At 39.3% G+C, this 18,810-nt stretch overlaps 1 pseudogene; it reads left to right on the forward strand.

Annotated features, from left to right (window-relative positions):
* Positions 1-9,058: 9,058 nt before the first annotated feature.
* Positions 9,059-18,130, forward strand: LOC109390714 (ferritin light chain pseudogene; annotated as a pseudogene).
* The last annotated feature ends 680 nt before the right edge of the window (positions 18,131-18,810 follow it).

Genomic DNA, 18,810 nt, shown 5'->3' on the forward strand with positions numbered 1-18,810 from the left:
GCCCAAGTTGGCACCATCATTGCGCTCTTCCCCGGGCGAGGCACATCAGTCGCCAGCTTCTGGACGGCCGCTCATTGCAGCTGCTGGCCGCTCATGCTGGCTGCTGGCTACATACAGTAGCTCATGGCAACCCACTGCCACAGGGGCTGCAGCCTATGCTGTCGCAGGCGACTCACAGCAGCCTAGCTCCAGGTTGAGCTGTTGTTCAGCATCTTAGCTGTGGAGGGCAGTGTCACTGGCCCTCAAATGTAGGATCCAAACTGGGGCCCTTGGCGTCCCAAGCCAGTTCTTAACCATCGCACCACTCAGCCGGCCCAAGAACACTATCTTCTATTGCTCTTTGGACAGTTGAAAAATCCTTTAGCAGGGTGCTACATTTTCCAGTTTTCCAGAGGCTGTCCTGGTTTTAAGACTGAAAGCCCCATGTCCCAGGAAACCACTCAGTCCCTAGCAGACTGGGCTGGCTGGTCACCCTATCAGCTAAGCGTAAATTAAAAATACAGAAAAACATTGTGAATAGTGGTGGAAACACTGAATAATTATAAAGTTTTCATTAAACAAAGAAACCAAAGGTGGTCAACAAATGAATTAAAATGTCACAGAGAAATATATTAGTATATTCTATTTAGAAAGATCTATTTCACTTGAAACACATATATAAACAAGAGGAAGAAACAGGCAATGATAATATAGCTACAGAGGCGGATGGAGTATCAGTTTGCATTAAGGTCAGAATTCAGCCCTCTCCTCTATTTATTCTATTTCTCTACTTGCCAATAGGAACAGTCGGAGGAGAAAGAATATTGTCTTATAGGCTTCTATAGGCCAGAGTAAACATGACTGAGGTTTCTCAACTAGCCTGAAATTAGCCATAGCCTTGAGTCGTGAGCACTTAGCCTTCACCTCAACACTTTGTCCTGCTGCCTTCACCTGAGTGTTCTTGCGTGTTGTGTTGTTGTGAGCTTGCTGGTACACCTCATAGTCTCCAGGGCCTGTTCAGGGCTTTTATAACAGCTCCCAAAATAAAAGATGTTTTATTCATGGCATTACTCTGGACAGTGACCTCAGTTTCATGCACTTGATTAATTTTTCAGTTCTGTAATCAAGAATGATAGAATCATCATCTTACATATGTCAATGTTTTGTAGTTGTAGCTATACAATGAATTTGTTAGGTAATTAATACCTTCACTAAACTTTCTGAGTGTTTTCTTTTCTGCTGGACCCTCAGGAAGTTGGGGTGGAGATGGGCAGGTGCAGACAAAGGAAAGAAAGACCCTGTCCCTGGCCTCAAGGGGTTCATGATTAGCTGGAGAAGGTGGATGCAAACACCAGCATGGAAGGGAACCCAAGGCAGGATGGAAAGACCATTGCGAAGTTATCACAAGGGCTCTGGGTAGCAGATTGGAGATTAATTTTGACTAGCAATCTTGAGGAACAGTAAAAGAAGAGCTGTTTAGGCACTAAGAAAAAAGCATTTATGGCAAAGAGAACCACATAACTATACAGATGAATAAAGCCACAGAAGCAAGGGAATGGAAGACAGACGCGTACGGTAATAGTAGACGAGTAAGGGAGATGAGGGTGTGTGAAAGACAGATGGACAGCGTTGTGAGGGATGAACTGGAAATGGAGGTCAGATCTACAATCAAGAGTCAGAGAAGGTGACTAATGTTAATTGGGCTTTCACTAGGAGCCAGACACTGAACTAGGTAACGTGCATAAGTTATTTCATTTAATGCTTTTTAAACCCTATGGTAGTTATTTTTATCCTCATTTTACAGATGACAAAACAGGCTTAGGGAAGAAAAATAATAATGTATCCACATTCACACAGCTAAAAGCCACAAAGCCACAAAGCCAGCACCCAAACTTGGATCTGTCTGCCTCCAAATTCAGATAGATTGAGCTCTTTCCATTAGCCCCACATGATTTGGACTTAATTAGAAATGCAGGGAATTATTAAAGATGTGTGAATAGGGGAATGAAAGGACAAAGAAAGTTTTCTGGATTCATTGTATGGGATGTGCTAGCAGGTGCAGAGACTAAAGAAACAGAGGCAAAGGGTAATGAACACTGGGAAGCTAGTAACTAAAAAAGCAAAGCCCTGGAGAGCTGTTTTGGATGTGGACCCCACATAGCTAATCTGTTGGGTTTATTGGGCACAGGCATGAATGATTCCAAAAAACAGCCTGTGAGAACGGTGCTGTCATCTGTCTTCGTCATAATGTACCTGTCTTACTAGTATGTAGAAATGTCTCCTTGACACATTAGTGGACTTTTTAAGCACACAATCATTGTTAGGAAATTCACTTTGTTTCTGTTAAACAATAAAGCATTACCTTTCCATGTAAGAATCATGAGCATTTATTTTGTGCAGGACTGTTCATAATTCAAGTGAGTTTCATCCACAGTGAACAGTACTTTGTATACTGTGTTTTTACCCATTTTAATGATGGGTTTAATCCAGTCTGCAACTCTGTAGCTCATGAAATGCCTGGTTTACAGAAAGGAGGGTAGCATCTGTGGCAATGAATGGAAGATCCAGTTGTTAATCAAAGACCAAAAACATGGCATGGCCTCCTATTTACTTAGAAGGGAGCACTGAGAAAAACTGGTTTTTGCTCTTGTCAAAGAGAGCCGAAGAGCAATCCACAATGGAATAATACAAGTGCTTTGACATTTTCAGCATATTGGAAGAATGCAAATAAAGGAACAGCAGAACCCAAGTTAAAATGAGTAAACTAAATCTAAATGCTGGGAGAAGTATCTTAACGTTGAGAACTCTTTATTCGTTAGTAGAAATCTGTCGGGATAGTTTTAAGCTTTGCAGCACTTTACAGGGGTTCCAAAATAGATTGGATAAAGCAGCAGAAATAATCATAGTACAATATTCCATCTGACAAAGAGCAGATGGCTGGAGTGGTCTCTAGGGGACGCCTGTTCTTCTCCATTACTATGCAATGTTTACATATAGAAATAATGGTCTTGTCCAAGCCTAATAATGATGATGATAATGATAAAAACCCTAATTTATTAAACACCAATTATATGCTCAGCACTGTGCTAGCTACATCATATACATTTTATCATTTTATCTATAAAACAATCCTCTGACAAAGGAAGGCACACCGTCTTCATTTTGAGAGGTAAGAACATGAGTTTAAGAAGCTTCAAAATTTTTCCCAACGTCACACAGCACAAAAAGTGGCATATCTGGAATTCAAACACAGGCCTATTGGGCTCTAAAACCTGAAGTCCTTGTTCTACGCCAGGGGCTCTAAGCCCTGGCTGCACATTAGAATCATCTCGGGAGCTTCTGCAAAAATTTAAGTGCCCAAGCCTCACACCTAGAAATTCTGATTTAACTGGTTTGGGGTAGGACCAAGCATAGGCATTTTTAAAAAGTTCCCTGGGTAATTATAACAGGCAGTCAGTGCTGACAGTCACAGCACTGTACCACACATCTACAACGCAGGTTTTATGCATCTCTGGGAACATAAGTTGGAGGGAAAAAAAAAGAAAATCCTTACGTCCACTCCTTTCATCCTCCCCACTACTCACCACACACATTTTCAGATCACTGTTCTTAACAAAAAAATTTTAACTATTCAGCTTAGATTGAAAAGACTAAAAGGTTGCAGATAATATTCAAGCTAAGTCTTGGCCTCCACAGAGAAGGTCAGGATACTAGGCATCAATTCTCCATTGCTGAAGCTTCTTCAATATTTTGGGACAGAATCCTAGGCACAAATTCTTCTGTGTAGGAAAAGCATGGCGTTAGTAGTTAGATATCATTTTTTTAAAAATCTTAAACCATAAATTATGTCTTCTATATGTCTGAATCCTCTCTCAGCCTTATGCTACAAGAGATGCAAAACCATGAACAAAAGACCGAGGGGTAGAGAAGAATGACCAAGAAGACACACTAACAGGTGGGTCAGAATGACAGTGACAAGCAGCTGGGGAAAAGCCAGGACCCTAGGGTTCTAAGAAGCACTGACTGTGCCTTCTGTTGCCAGTGTTGTGGTGAACTTTTCTTCTGTTCTCGGCGGAGAATACCTTATTATGGATCTTTCAGTTTAACTGTCTGTTTTCATCATTTCACTCTTCTCTAGTGTTGGAGGCACTCATCTTTATTTACCTTGCTTTCTCTTCAACCTCTTTTCTTTTCTCATTCTCCTTTAAACCCAAAACACAAACACACCCCGTACAAATGTGGACATTTCTTAGACTATAAGGCACACCCAGGCAGATGAAGAAATTGAGAGATGGAGCCATGAATGAATTTTTAATGCTTTACAATGGGTCTGGTTCTTTCTTCTACATAGGTGCTTCACTGTCTATCAGGTGTATGATGAAAAAACACCAAAACACCTAGAAATTCTAATTTAACTGGTTTGGGGTAGGACCAAGCATATGCATTTTTAAAAAGTTCCCTGGGTGATTATAACAGGCAGTCAGTGCTGACAGTCACAGCACCGTACCACACATCTACAACGCAGGTTTTATGCATCTCTGGGAACTAAGTTGGAGGGGAAAAAAAAAATCCTTATGTCCACTCCTTTCATCCTCCTCTCTCCCATACTTGTGACAGTCAGGTGGCAAAGAAAGTGATGCGTCCCAGGAACACAATGAAAGTATGACTGTCTAATGGCAGGCACAACTAAAATTCTAGGGAACACGACAAGCCCCCCACACACCCGCTGGGAATTTCTTTATCTAGAAGAGAGCCAGATATTTTAGTCACATGAGCTCATGAAGCTTGCGGGCAGTCTTATACTTGAACCTAGGTTTTGCAGTTTATCTGCTATATGGCCTTGAGAAATATATTTAAATTCTCAAAGCCTCATTTTCCTCATCAGTAAAATGGCAATGGAAACATAACATGCTTTAATGGTTTAATGCTTTCATGGGTCGATATAAAGATTCAAAGAGCTATGCCTATAAAACCCGTGGCATAGCCCATGTTCATTCATGTGAAACACATTTATTGAAAACCTAAGTGAGCCAGGCATGCTTGCAGGTGCTCAGAATTTAGCAGTGGATAAAACAGATAAAACGCCCTTCCCCTCAAAGCAAAAAAACACCCTTCCCTTATGATGCTTACACTCTAGTAAAGGGAGACAGCATTAAACAAAGCAGAGATAAAATGTGTAAAATGTCAACGAGTAAAAAATCATCTTATATCTAACATATAGAAAGCTTTCTGTAAATGCTATTGATAAAAAATATAAAATATCTCAATAATATATCAACGCTAGGTAAAAGTGTAAAGTATTTTTCACATAACCCCATACATTATAGATGCAAAAGTAACAAATACATTAAAGCTAGGTCTAAAGAAATCTTACATCTACACAACTTTTAAAAAAACGATTGAGCCAAAACTCCAAAGTTCAGTAATGTTGAATCAGCTCTTCAATTGACGTCATAAAAAAGAACCACATGTACAATCACAGTGGAGCTATTCCCCAAAGCTTATATAACACTCTGGAGGGAGGCCATCAGGAACCAATCCCCAGCTCTAAAGAGACTCCATCACTATTTCTGCTTGCGCTACAGACAGATGTGAGCAGCTAACACTGTGTGTGTTGAGTTAAATAGGGTTCCTTGCCCACTCTTATAAAGACCTCCCACATCTCCAAGGCTTTTAAAGCTTTATCTCATCAGCGAGCATTACCTTGTCTCCATCACCTCAATAAATGGATGAGCATGGCCCCAAACACTGCCCTAATCTTTCGCATGACTCTGAAAAGTCCCTGTTGTAAGCTAATTATAAACAATATATTTTCCACTTAAAAATCAAATGTTATTGTTTCCATAAGCACGACTGTGTGAATGCAGCTGATTCCCTATAGAGCCGGAACAATGTTTATGAAATGAAATGACCCCTAGAAAGCCATGGTTCAAGGCATCATGGAAACATAAGCTCGTCATATACAAACAAGCTGGGAACTTTTCTTCTCAGAAAGCCTCTACAGGAAATACTAAATCTGGGGCTAGATTTCAGCGGCTCCATCTGGCAGGCTGCAGCACGCTCTCCCTGGCTGTTGCTGGCAACGCTGCTCCCTTTCTGGCCTGTGGGGCCCTGAGGAGGGTGCTAGCAGCCAAGCGTCTTTGAGCTATGAAACTATGAGTTCATGTTAAACACAGAATTGGTTTAACATGAGAGTCATAGTAAATGGAAAGGATTTATCACTTGGGAAGGCACTGTGTGTCTGTCTTTCCCCCCACCAATATTAGCTCCCTAAATATTTAAAACGTGACTATTTTCCCATATACCATATACCTACTCCCGCTCTCTCATACACCCAATATTACACCATCTCAGCTCAACTATTTACTCCCTCTTTTGTTGAGCAGGCAATATCTCTGTATTTTTATTATTAATACCAATGAGATCTGGAGGGGTACCAAAGCATGGCGATTAAACGTTTAAAGCCAGAAAGACTTGCACTCCTTACTAGGTGTGAGACTTTGGGCAAGTTATTTAAACTCTCTAAGCCTCAATTTCTCCATCTATAAAATGGGAGTGATGATATTATTTGTGTCAAATCTCTGTTGAGAGGATTATGAGATAATGCCCAAAGCATGTAGCATACTTCCTGGCACATGAGACAGATTTAAGAGAGTCTGTTTTCTTTCTGAAGGATTTAGTTGTGGATGATTGCAGACGGGGTGTCTCCATGTGGTTCTAAGTACATGAACCCATTTGGATGCAAAAAGCAGTAGGCATATATGTATATATATTTATCGAACTCAAAGCAGTTTTTAATATCTTAACACATGTTGCTCACACACTATACCCGAATCTCTTCATCTTTGTGAATATGAAACTATGTGATGTGTGTATGTAGGTGTGTGTGTGTGTGTGTGTGTGTGTGTGAATATAAGTGCATTTAACACAGAATGGATATGGTCCCAAATGAGAGAGCCATTTTGTTTCCTTCTAAGAGCCCCTTCGTAATTTCTGACCCCATGTTATTGTATAGGGGCGACTGTTGGAAATTCCCTTTACATCCTATTTAGCCCTCAACAATTCCATCTTTTGTTCTGCTTGTAAATTTCAGGAACGTTTTCATCCTTGCCCCAAGCAAACTGCTCTTTTCCTTGTACCCATCCTCAAGTTAGAGCTGGCTTCCAAAACAAGCTCCAGGAGATGTCAGCTGGTTCAGGAACGCTCTCTAAGCCAATGGAAGACTGGCTTTAATTATTTCAGATCATTATCAAAGTGGTCCATCACCAGGAACCTATAAAAGGCATTTAAAATATATGCTCCTGATCCCCGGTATACATATTTTTATCCTGGGTTGCAGGTTGAACAATTCAACTTATTAAAAAAAAATACTTATTTAGTATCTGCTTTGTTCACAAAACATATTCCTTTAGGACCGTGAGAACATAATGGAATTTATAGTTACAGAATGTTATTATGGCTAGAAGGGAGATCATCCCTTTTAGTCTGTGTGAAAGAGAACTAACCCTCTAGTAAGTGACAAAAAGCCAACTGAAACTAGTATAAGGGGGGAAAAAGTATTTTATTGAATTACAAAACTGAAAAGTCCAGAGGTGTGCTGACTTCAGATATTGCTGAATCAGGTACCAAAATAATTATCATAATGCTCATTCTTGCCATTTACATCCTCTTTCTTTATTTCTCTCCAAAACCCAGACCCAGTTTCACATCTCTTCTTTCTTTATGTTGGATTTAATCTTAAACAGATTCTCTCCACCTGGTGGGAGACATGGTCCCTGGCAGCTTTACGCCTTCACGATTATTTCAGCTTATATATTTTGAAAGTTAGGAAGCTCTAGTTTTCCCCTGGTTCTATATAGTTTACACACACACACACACATACACACACACACACACACACACACACACACACACACAATGTTTTAACCCTGTTTTGTTTAAATGTTCCACCCTGGACCAATCACGCTGTCTGGGGATATGAAAAACTCTGGAGGTCCTGCAGTGGGAAGCTGGTGGCCATGTGACCTACGGTCCCTCTAGAAAAGGTTGGGGGAGGGACAACTCCCTAAAGAAAAGGATGCTGGGAAGACAAAAAGAGGTCATTTGCCTCACAATACTTTTGTTTTACAGGTAAGAATACAGAATTAAGTCCTAAAGAGAATTAAGTGACTTGCCCACGAGTAAACAGCTGCTGATAATCTAGGAGCAAAATTCAGGTTTATGAGTCTTCCTAACAATAAGGATGAGAGGACAACACAAAAGCCCTGAGAGGCTGCACAGCAAAGTGCAGAAGCCAAACACCCTGGTGTGACAATGACTCTGAGGTCTGGCCAGCTCTGTGTCCTTAAAAAGATAACTAACCCCTCTGTGCCTTAGCCTCCTCCTCTGCAAAACACTTGTTCCATCATGTTGTTGTGAGAAACAAATGAGTTAATAAATGCAAAGAATTTTAAACAGTATCCAGAATATAAGTGTTAGATAAGCCTGAGTTCTACTTCTCACTAAACACTTACTAGAAGCAAAGTACTTTGCATATATACGATGCTATGGAATCTGCATACAGACTTGATGGGGTAGGTATGATCATCCTCACCTGACAAAAGAAACTGGGTTCTTGAGAAATTAAACAATTTGCTCAAGATTATATAGGTAGGTAGGAGCCAGGGTTTGAACTCCCATCTGTCTGACAACAAAGCCTGCATTTATACATACTAAGGGATAAATGTCACAAGACAGGTTCAAAGAAAAGGGCTATGTGAGTTTAAGGGAGATAGCAATCGCATCCAACTGAAGTGTTAAGAAGTAAACATAAAGAAAGAAGCAACTGGCCCAGCTCCTGGCAGATTGTACTTCAATAATTCAATTCAATAAATATTTATATTTGAGAACCAACCCTACCTGAATATACCAGTGAACATAATTGATAACAGCTTGTTAACTTCAAATGTGAACTGAGGAAGAGTAATTGGGCAATTTAGACAAAAGGCTCTAGACGGAAAGATAAGGAAAGATAAGAGTAAAGGAAAGGGAAGTGGTGTAAGAGAAGTGACCCTGAGCGTGGTCTGCTTTGACTTATAGGATGGTCGGTGTAGAGGAGGAAGGTGAGAAGGAGGTGGGGAATTGCTAAGTACTACAATTTGTGGAGGCATCTGAGACGAGATGCTCTAGAGAGAGTCCAATGCAGTAAACCCAGAGGATGGCGACAGATTACTTGAAGGGATGGAAGAGGAAGGGCAATAATGACCACACACACACACACACACACACACACACACACACACACACACACACACTCTCTCTCTCTCTCTCTCTCTCTCCTGGGAAAATCTACCCCCACCCTGAAAAATGGAATGATGTGAGTTGCCCAGCTTATTGAATAATATGCATGTTTAATTAGAAGGTGAGAATTAGTATATTTTACTTTTCTGAAAAATGTTACCAGCTTTTCCCCCAAACAATTCACTTTTAGTGCCATTTCCATTTCTAGGAAAATGTCTTTCCTTAATTTTCTCATACTTTGCATGTGGTTTTGACCTTTTCACAGAAATGAGATTGAGCCGTATCACTAAAATACCTGCAATATGCATTTATAATGTTTTTGTTATGAATAAGAATGAGTTAGGTTTTACCATATACAAAAGTGCAGACAACACTGACAGCTTTCACTGTATTCTCCTATAGATGAAAGGTTGCTAGGTCTTCTGACTGCACAAAAACGAAAATGAATGTTGCCACAGTTCCTCATAAAGGTGACATGGAAATAAATGAGGTTTTTGGCTAACGGATATTTCATAGCCTGCAGGTTGAATTCCAGAACATTTCTATCAACACTGAAGAAACACTATGGCCATAGAAGGAGACTTTTTCAAACACCAGCGTGTATGTTTAAAGATGGGAAATATCCGAGGGATGATACTTGTGGGAGTGTCCAAATTAAATTTTAAAACTAACACACTTACCACCTATCCTCTCATGGAATCAATAGTCAGTTTTCATATGCTGGCAACACGGGTCTAAATATAAGAATGGGATGCTTCAGTGCCCTCAGTTCCTTTCCAGGTGTTCCATTTCATCAGAATATTTCATCTAGAACAAGTCCAGGTCATTGTGCAATTGAGAAGAACTGAAACTCACAGAAACTAAATGATTCACTTTAGGTCACACACCTGGTAAGTGGCACAGTCTAAACCAAGACCCAGGTTCTCTGACCCATCCCCCTCCCATGCTGCCTCCAATTTTATCCGCATACAGTCATTTTTCACATTAAGTACTTATATGTTTCCACATAGTTAACATTTATACAAACCCTGAAAGAAAATCTAAATAACCGCTACTCAAAGTAGCCTTCCAGCTGTTTATTAGCAGTACTCCAGGAATACGCAAGAAAGACTTGTTACGTTAAAAAAAAAAAATCAGGTGCACTCAACCGTGTGCTTAGCAACTTAGTTGACTGACATTTTGGTCCCAACTCCTTATCTCATCCTGAATTAGTAACAAATAGTTCTAGGGCCCACCTGGGTCATTAGACCCCAAGTTGAATGACACTCATGTAAATTCTTATAGCGTTGACCTGGAATTGTGGGTACGCTAAAGATTTTACAATATCTATACAACAAAGTGAAAAATACCCAAATAACCACTATAAACTGTGATTTCAGAAGTTTCGGTGGCGAGGACTGACACCCACCTCATCGATGAATTGTTTTCTCCTTTTGGGTTGAGGAACCACATGTAGTCTAGGAATAAGGTTCATTTTCCTTTACCTGGCAACTTGTTTCTCTTCCTTACACATGAAGACTTCACTCCCTGCCAGCTCCCTCTGGCCCTGCCACTGCCACACACTTTTCACACGTGTTCCGTACCAATAGCTGGGAGCATGGAAGAAGAGAAAGAGAGAACAATTTTGCCTCAGCCAGGTGTGACCTATAATTTTAAGGTTAGCTTCAAAAAGGATATAGAAGAGAAGGTTTTATGCTGACTGAAAGATTCTGCTTGAAGATTTTACTCTCTCTAATTTTAGGAAAATTCCTGAATAATAAACAGAGAGAATACCAAGGTCATTCACCTCTATAAACTGCCATTGACCAGAGTATGTGAAGCACAGGAAGTAAAGATGTACAAGATAAGGAATACTGAGAACTGGTGACAAAGAGAATTTATCCTTCGTCTACCTAATGCCAGAATATTCTGCACATCAAATCATTTCAAAAACAAAACTAGTATAATTTCAATACCTCGCTGAATTCTTCCCTTGAAAGAGTCTATACAAACCGCAAGTGTATTCTTAAATTATATGTGCTCACTCTAAAAAAACTCCTTTGGGAATTCTATGAAACTTTGTTTGGATCATAGCATATTTTAGGGGGTGTTTCAGGAATTCCTAAAAAGTATATTTTGATACAACGTAAAATCAAATCCCTCTCCCCTCAAATGACATAGACTCTTTTATTCAACTATTGCCCACTCGCCATTCTATATGGTAATAAGACATATTCTGAAGATTAAATTTTACCTAATATGGAACATGCACTTTTACAAAATAATAAATAAGGTCACAAAATTTTGGGGGCCGCAATCACAGAAGAAACAAGAGCTAATCTACTTAAGGAAGGGAGGATAGGGAAAGCCTACCTCTGTTTGTAATGAATTAACATAGATGCCTGAATTACTACCAAACTGCTAATACAATATATCAACACCAAAAATTACTTATAAGAAAAAAATCTCATTAGTGAAATATTTTCTTTGCATATCAATTTAATGAAAACTGAATTATTAGATTGAAAATGAGTGAGACTTGTATAAAATATTCCTTACCCTTGTTCTGATATCAGGATTAATTTCTAATGGGTCTCAATATTTATAACTTCTTTTAATCAAGAATGAAATTTTAGCACAAGTAATAAAATGACATTATTTATTTTACCAACACTTAAGATTTCAATACAAATAAGTTCTGGTATTATTCGTAACAGAAAAAGATAACTGGAGTAGTTGAGTAAATGATGGTAATACACTTCATGGCATATTATACAGGTATTAGATTACATGTATGCATAATAAGGAACAATGTGAAGAAAAACTTCACAAATAATGTTAATTGAAAAAGATATAACTTGTATGTCTACTGCATTAAAATATCACAAATGCTAAATGTTTATGTAAGGTTGGTTATTTTCCATTATTTTGATTATTTTCTATTTTCCTTTTCAACATGTAATTTATAAATTACAATGTGTAGTATACGTAAATTGAATGATAATATATATTATTTTAACAAATGGATTAGCTAATAAAATTGGTTTAAACATATTTTAACCTAATTTATATTTTCTCAGTGAAATGGAGTAACAATTTTAAATGTGTTTGGCTTAAAGACATTTTCTAATGAAGCTGTGTTTTATTTAAATTTAGTGGGCATTTTATAGCCTACACCAGCATGTACTGTTTTTCTTATAAAAAAGATGAGCACTTTTTAATAAGGGTGTTTCAAATTCTAGAACAATTTTTAAACTATCGCGCTGGAAATAATATATTGTCTATTCAGCTTCACTCTGCAGAGATAAATAGGTGAATAATAAAAGGCCCACCCAAACTGACCCACAGTTAATCAACATACTTTGAATTTACCTATTGAGGACCACAAAAATCATCAATTTTACATTACTCTAAGTAGGGCAACTCTGTTTTCCCCAGCACGCTTGTTAAACTGTAAAAGAGCAAGAAGACCTACCAAATATTCATTCCAGAAAACAAAGCCCATGAAGAGTGTAATTATTTTTTTCTCTCTTTAAATCTCCTTGCCAAGAATCCGAACTGGATTAAGTATTCAACACCAAGAGATTAAAGATGTATATCCCTGTAGCTACCACTGCACACATCTCCACATAATCACTGGGATTAACTTTCCAAGGAAGTAGATCAAAGCTTTATTTCCTTGTGGGTATCTGATAATAAAAGCCAAAGCTAAATCAAACCCTCATCACTTTTGCATCTATCCTTAAGCTACTGGTTCAAAAATAATTAGAATATGTAAAAGATAAGGTCAGTGAGAAGAGAGGAAAAAAAACCCAAAAACACACACTCCATTTCACATTTAGCAGTGATAACACTAGTCAAGCAACAAAAAAATAAAATCATTTGAATGTTTTCAGAGCATAATAAGAGTATAATAATAATGATGCCTGAATAATCAGTCTTTGATAAAAGGTGAATGAACATAAAATGATATCAAAATACATACCTATATAAAAACTCAAATAAATCAGCCCAGCTATTGTATATCAATTCTTGGCAATGAATTATGAGAAATATTTGCAATCAGCATCTTTAACTTTGCAGAAAGTTTTTTGCTAACTAGATAATATGGTATTTTTAGTTCTAGCCCAAGTTAGAAAAATGGGCTGCTGAATTGAATAAGTTGGATTTTAAGCATTGATAAATCAATTCACTTATTGTACTTATCAGTAAAATATTTGGGTCTCTAATACATACATACATATATATATCACCAAGCTCTGGAGTGAAGGTTTACTTTGACAAAATCTGTATTTGTACCCGTGGACTCCACTTCTGTCCTGGTGCTTACCAGAGATCCAGAGAGAATTCAAAGGAGAAGAATCTTTCGTCATATTATTCCTATATGTCTCCCAGAAAGACTGGCTCTCTCTGCTGCTAAGCACATCATAAACATTAATCCACATTTGATGAATCAACCTTCTGTTACCTATTAAGGAATAGATTTATTTTTCCACTGTTTCAGTTCCCTTACTTGAAACACCTTTATCAGCAACATTTGTAAGCACTAACAAAAATATGCCAATATTGAAGATACAGAAATATTCTAGGAAGAAACTCCCCAAAAGACAATTGTTTCCTCTGGGCATGTTTAAAGATTGAGTCTTCAAAAGATTTGTCTTTTGCGTAGACTAAACATTCTAACTTAGTAAAAAATGACCTGTGCTTTTCAAAACCCCCTTCAAAGCTTGGAAACATTAGGACCAGTATTTATGCTGTTATGATATCTTGTGAAAGAACAGGAAAGTCTTCCAAACTTTGGCTACATTTTTATCTGTATCTAATTAAAAGATGGTGAAAAACTATCAACAGAAGCCCATTTTCGATGAAAAAGCATTGTTTTTATAGTAATGTTATTATAATGGTCCTTTATAAGCATGTAATTATATTTTTAATAATGTTTGAGATGTTTGGAAAATTTATTCACTCAATTACATCTATTCTGCAATACGGTAATTATATAATGCGCATTTATTTTATACTTCAAAATGTCTTATTTGCCAGTCTTTAAATGTGTCTCATAATAATCAGTCCCTTATTTTAATCAATTTAAGAAATATAAAAATTAATATTACTAGAGAAAAGGAGGATTACCTTTATGTTTTTCTAGAGGTATATTAACTCTTTCATGCTGAGAAACACACAAATATATAGTATATTTCTCTCATAAACTTTGTAAGATAAAAATGTGACCTAATTGTGTATCTCAGATAATCTTACACTGCTATAAATTGTAACTACCAGTCTGGGGGCAATGCAAAGAGAAATTCAATTATTTGCAACACCATTAAACTCGTATAATAAGAAAAAAATACATAATCAGTTTATGGTTCATGGTTTCTCAAATCATAACTTAATAAAGGAATGTACTTTATCGGATTTCTACATGGTGATCCACACTCTACAAGGTCACCGAGACTAACATGGCCTCTGGGCAGCATCTTGTTTACTAAGAAGTTCAACCACCTGATCATGAACTCAAGAAGTTGATCTCTGAGGAAAGCAAATCATTCAATTTCTCAAGACATAGGAAAGAAAGGAAGCACTTGGCTTCTCTCTAGGATTTGATCTATATCTTATTTCTCTGCCCCTTGGTTTAAGGTAGCAACTGGCTGGAAAATAGGAGTTTAGAAAAGGTAATCATACAGAACTAGGTCAATGTGCTAAAGGAATAGGAAACAAAAATGATGCTGAAATTTTTCACTTCCTGTGTAATGAAAACACTGCATAGTAAAAAGGCACAGCCATCTTCAGACATACCATCTTTCACACTGGCAATTCACACCTTACCTTTTCCTGCCTTCTCCAGCCAGTAATTCTCCACCCTCCTTAAAGCGGAGATTATATGGAGAAAATAGCAAAGCCAAAAAAACCATCGCTCCAGAAGGAAAAAATGTATCCCAGTCTCTATGATCATGTCTCTGTAACAATGAACAGTTCTACCATTTTAATCACATGAAGGACAGGTTTTGATTACTGGACAAACCCCACTAGCAGTAATACCAACAGCATCAGCACTGACAGCTACCCATCATGCAGTGTTTCCTCTATCCCAGTCATGCAGCTAAGCTCTTTCTTTCCAGTATCCCATTTCATGTCTCACCTATCCAACAGTGCAAATTGTATAGTTTCTCTTTAAAGCTGGCTATCCAGAATGCATAGACAACTTTCTAATATTGCAGCTGGTATTCCATGGAGTCCATTGAACCCAGTGGTGCATACTTATGTCACTGGGCTATGCTGTTTCTTAAAGTAGTCACTATTAAATCCACTAAACACACGGGACACAAAAACAATCACTTGTAGATTCTGTCATGAGCATCTGTTTATTTTTTCTTCAGATTTTAAAAAACTACACACACACACACACACACACACACACACACACACACACATACATACACACACTATACTAATTTTTGTTTGATTACTCTTCGTTGTACCCTTTGGATAGGCCCCCTCAGAAACATAGAATAATCCCCCTCCATGTTAAAAAGAACATTTTATTTGTGATAGCTATTTTTATGTTATTCAAAGGAATGCTTCCAAGTTTCTCTTTCACATTGCCTTTTCCCATTTTCCAAACCAGCTCACCTTTGTGTATGCCCTTATAACCGTGTCATTAGCTATAATAATGATTGATCTATCCTCCTTCCAGCCTTTAGCCATCTGTGCAAGCAAAACTTTCAAGCCAGACATTTTAAGCATTAAACATATACTGGAGCTCTGTTCAATAGATCTTTCATAAATCCCCAGCCCCCAGCCCCAGAGAGTAAGAAAAGTCAGGTCATGAGCAGGAAGTAATGGAGACAAGGCAGTTTCTGAGCTGAAACTCAGACTCAAAGCTGGCTTATTGTTGTCATGACTACGAGTTCCACATGCCTAAAGTCACTGGTTTCTGAAAAGAATGATGCAGTGTCTAGCCTTACAGCTGGACATATAAACCAAATTAGTCTGCCATGCCTCTACCTGCTTTGTGGTTATTAGTGAAAAGAGCAATATATCACACAATCAGTCATGCAACAGTTAAGCTCCACACACACTGCCTTTCTCAGATCTGTAACTCATTTTTTTTTTTTTTAGCTCCCCAGAATAATAGCTTAAAACCTGGGAAGGCGGGGGGAGGGGGAAGAATCAAACCAATTTTGATAGATATTTTAAATTCTTGAATCAAAGATAAAACTGAAAGCAATTTATAGTGTTTTTACAAATTAACACTACCCTAGCTTTACATCACACTAATAGTAAGAGGGTTTCACATATTCTCTGTCGAAGAGCTGAAAACTTTATTGATTTGCAAAAGATTTTTTTTTTTTAATGAAGAGGGTGTTTCAGGAAGGAGACGCCTGGTTTGCCTCCTCCAGATGTGAAATGAGAGCCCTGAGAGCTGAATTCTATTCCTTGCTCTCCAAGTGATTAATTGGATGACCTAGGGGAAGTAATTTAACCCAGCCGTGTAAAAAGAAAATATGCACTTACCCAACAGAACAGGGTGTCTGAGTTGAATCCACACCTGTGCCATTGAATCAGTGCTTCCCCTCAAAAGCTATTCAGACCCCCTCTTGTGTTCATACCCTCCCCCCAGTCTACCCTCACTTGTCTCCACTGCCTGCTTTAAATTCTTCAAGTCTTATCACACCCATGAATAATTTAGATCCCGTCTCCTTCCTCCACCTGGTTCTGTTATATCTCTAGTGTCTACTGAAAGAAAGCTCATAACTACGAAGTAGGTCCAGCCTGTCTTTGGCATATCCCTCTCCCTGTCCAATCCACTTGGGGATCCTTTTTCAGGCATTGGGCATTTTTATGCTGTCCACACAGCTGTGCGGGGTTTCACTCCATAGTCTCTAACTTGGGCTTCCCTTCTCTACGCAGGCATCTGTGGTCTAAAACATCCCTACATGCTCTCTCTTTCCTCCTGGCAAGGTTTACCCATCTCCTGCACTTTGGGTGGCAGCTGCCACTCCAATGAGCAGTCAAAGGCAACAAGACCAGAACGGCTTCTTAGGAAGGGTCACACAAAATTGGGGGGAATAAGCCCAGTTTCCTCGGCTGTCCCCCGGATCTGTCTCTTGCTTCAACAGTGTTTGGACGGCACAGACCCAGGGACGCCCCTTCTTCCAGCCTCCGACCACCCTCCAACCTCTTTTCCAGTCTCAACCTTCGGAACCAACTCGCCATCCTCGGCCTCCGAGACCAGCTAACAGAGTTATTTGAGCTTAACTCCTTACTGCTGAGCAACCACGAGCTCCCAAGTTCGTCAAAATTATTCCGCCGAGGTGGAGGCCGCCGTCCACCGCCTGGTCAACTTGCATCCGCGGGCCTCCTCCACCTACCTCTCTCTGGGCTTCTATTTCGACCGCGACGATGTGGCTCTGGAGGGCGTGGGCCACTTCTTCCGTGAGTTGGCGTTGAAGCGGGAGGGTGCAGAACGTCTCTTGAAGATGCCAAACCAGCGTGGCGGTCGCGCCCTCTTCCGGGACCTGCAGAAGCCTTCCCAAGACGAGTGGGGTGAAACTCAGGATGCCATGGCAGCTGCTATGACCTTGGAGAAGAACCTGAACCAGGCCCTTTTGGATCAGCACGCCCTGGGTTCTGCACGCGCAGACCCCCATTTCTGTGACTTCCTGGAGAGCCACGTCCTAGATGAGGAGGTGAAACTCATCAAGAAGATGCGCGACCACCTGATAACCTCCGCAGGCTGGCCAGCCCCCAGGCCGGGCTTGGCGAGTGTCTCTTCAAAAGGCTCACCCTCAAGCACGACGAGGAGCCTTTGGAGCCCAGAGGCCTTTGAGGGGCCCCTCTGCATTCCCCTGGCGTTGGGCTTCTGCCTGAGCCTCTCCCTGAAACAGCTAGGCAGCCTTCTCACCACCCCGGGGCCCTCTCCCATGCCGTGGACCAAACTGAAACAATAAAGCTTTTTGCAGCAGCCAAAAAAAAAAAAAAAATGGGGGGGAATGAGTGGGGGCTGCCGATACCATGGAATAATCCCATATTGATAATGAACTTAATATGTTCATTTGTAACCCTTTCCAGATAATATCTTTACATTTTAAAAGGAAAATTTAGCTTACCCGAAAGGAATGAATTTAATGATAGAAATTCCAGGTACTAAGGCAGCCAGAAAGAGACATTTTTGAGCCTGGGAGGTCTCTTAGGAAGTTGGATTGGGTCAGGTCTGGAAGTATTTGAATCCAGGTGTGGCAGAATTATTTGCAACTGGGACGCATGCAGGATAAAAGACAAATAAAAGCACTGTGTATTGGCATCAATTCAGCTAAAATAGGACTCAAACTATCTCATAGTACAAGCCATAAAGTGTAATATGTTAGGTACCTGTTCTTTGGCTGGTGGGCACAGCATAGAACACTAGACCTTTTGAGGATCCCTGTATATTGTTGATCGCATTCATATTCAGGATATTTTGCTAGAATTATTTCTTATTCAAAAAGCTTTTTATTAAAATGACCCATCCGACTTATATTTGTTATTTTTTCCCCCAGGTACTAAGAAAGAGTTTAATTTGCAATACCT

The sequence above is a fragment of the Hipposideros armiger genome, unplaced genomic scaffold (assembly GCF_001890085.2).
Source record: "Hipposideros armiger isolate ML-2016 unplaced genomic scaffold, ASM189008v1 scaffold_277, whole genome shotgun sequence".
NCBI classification, from domain to species: Eukaryota; Metazoa; Chordata; class Mammalia; order Chiroptera; family Hipposideridae; genus Hipposideros; species Hipposideros armiger.